Raw genomic sequence first — 2,124 nt, 5'->3', positions numbered from 1 at the left:
AGCTACAAAAATGCAGTGTATTCACTGCATTTTTTGTAGCTTATTAAAGATGTCCTCGTACGAAACGATCGTACCGAGATTTTAATCCATTCTTGTTGCTTTTTTCCTATATATATATACATAGAGAGAGAGAGAGCGTCGAATTTGGTTCCAGAGAATACTTTTGTTTGTTAGAAAAATGTTTATTGAAAAATGTTTTTCTTAGAAAAATGTGTTTATTGAATATTAAGATACACAGACCGGGGAAAGAAATGGCTGATAAAAACTTTTTATGTACATACATACATACATACATACATACATACATACATACATGTGTGGTAAGTAGCTTGCTTACCAACCACATGGTTCCGGGTTCAGTCCCACTGCGTGGCACCTTGAGCAAGTGTCTTCTACTATAGCCTCGGACCGACCAAAGCCTTGTGAGTGGTTTTGGTAGACGGAAACTGAAAGAAGCCCGTCGTATATATGTATATATATATATATGTGTGTGTGTGTGTGTGTGTGTGTGTGTGTGTGTGTGTTGTGTGTGTGTATGTTTGTGTGTCTGTGTTTGTTCCCCTGGCATTGCTTGACAACCGATGCTGGTGTGTTTACGTCACCGTCACATAGCGGTTCGGCAAAAGAGACCGATAGAATAAGTACTGGGCTTACAAAGAATAAGTCCCGGGGTCGATATGCTCGACTAAAGGCGCTGCTCCAGCATGGCCGCAGTCAAAATGATGTCCATTTACGCGAATTACCGAACGGATGCCTCTGTACAGCTATCCAGCCGCGGAAGACGGGACCGAAACCAGCCGCTCTCAGAACTGCCTCCAAGTATCGATGGTCTACCCTATCGACGGCTTTCGATTGATCCAAGTTGATCAGGGCCCCACCCATACCTGGTTCCTTAACTACTCTGTCTATGATGTAGCGCATCAGATGGAGGTTGTCATGGATGCTCCGGCCCGGCACAGATAACTTTCTTTATTGGTCACACAGGGCTGAACACAGAGGAGACAAATACAAATGTAGAGCTTTTCTTTTCGAAGATGGAAAAAGGAAAAAGGAAGATAGATAGACAGGTGGATAGATAGACAGATGGAGAGAGAGTAAGATAGATGAATACATGGATTGATGGATAGATGGATGGACACAAATTCACACCCGCGCGCACACACACACATACACGCAAGCGAAAAAAATATACCCTCAACACACATTCACGCACCTGTGTGTGTGTGTGTGTGTGTGTGTGTGTGTGTGGTGTGCTGATGAAGTACATCCCAGAGACCCCGTGAATGCACATGTCTATGGATGTGTGTGTGTGTATGTGTATGTACATCAACCTCTCCCTCACCTCCACCACATATACAGCGCCACCACCTCCTCTAAGAACACAAGTGAACCAAGGAACATCTACGTGATCGCTTTACTTGCCAGAAACAGCAGCTAAATTTCCCTCAAAAACAAAAGAAAAAAGTGAGAGATATCGGATGATAAATTCCTAGATATGCCTTCCGATAAGAAACGGAGGGCATATCTTCAATCGTGGGTCAGCTCGATGAAAACTAATCAGACAGACCTTAAACAGCAACAACAAACACACCAATTTAATATTCTCAAACAAAAACCAGTGAACTGTCGGTCGGGTATTTCTTACAGGGTGACCATTTTTCGCCTAACACCGGTTGTCTTCATTTCTCGTGTCTAGCAATCATCCTGATTCTTTCTTTATCTTCTCTCATGTCTCTTCGGCAAGATTGCTCCACTTTCCGTAAGTTATTTCATTATTGTTTGACATGTACTGTATATATGGCGATCTATGTATATAACATAGCGTGTTCATATACACACACATGTATATATATATAAATATATATGTGTATATATAAGAACCGTTAGGTCAGGCTTGCTAGAGATGATGATGGTGATGATGATGAGTTTTTGTGTTTGTATTATTCAGAGATGACGAATAAGTTGATGGTGGAACAGTCATATACATTTATCCATATGTGTATGTGTGTGTGTATTCGCACATTCTATGGCCGTGTGTTCGTGTGAGTGTGTGTGTGTGTATATATGTATATATATATATATATATATATAGCGAGAGAGAGAGAGAGAGAGACGCTAATATAA

The 2,124-nt window shown here is 41.3% G+C and overlaps 1 protein-coding gene across 1 annotated transcript in view; it reads left to right on the top strand.

Annotated features, from left to right (window-relative positions):
- Positions 1–1,303: 1,303 nt before the first annotated feature.
- LOC115224456 overlaps positions 1,304–2,124 on the top strand; it is a 15,381-nt gene continuing 14,560 nt past the window's right edge. The window contains exon 1 of the mRNA XM_029795360.2: positions 1,304–1,759. The gene's annotated coding sequence lies outside the window, so the exon portion shown is untranslated. The remainder of the gene's footprint in view (positions 1,760–2,124) is intronic.

The sequence above is a fragment of the Octopus sinensis genome, linkage group LG25, assembly GCF_006345805.1.
Source record: "Octopus sinensis linkage group LG25, ASM634580v1, whole genome shotgun sequence".
In the NCBI taxonomy this organism is placed as follows: Eukaryota; Metazoa; Mollusca; class Cephalopoda; order Octopoda; family Octopodidae; genus Octopus; species Octopus sinensis.
Note: the sequence above shows the minus strand (reverse complement) of the source record. Positions and strands in the feature narration are given on the sequence as shown.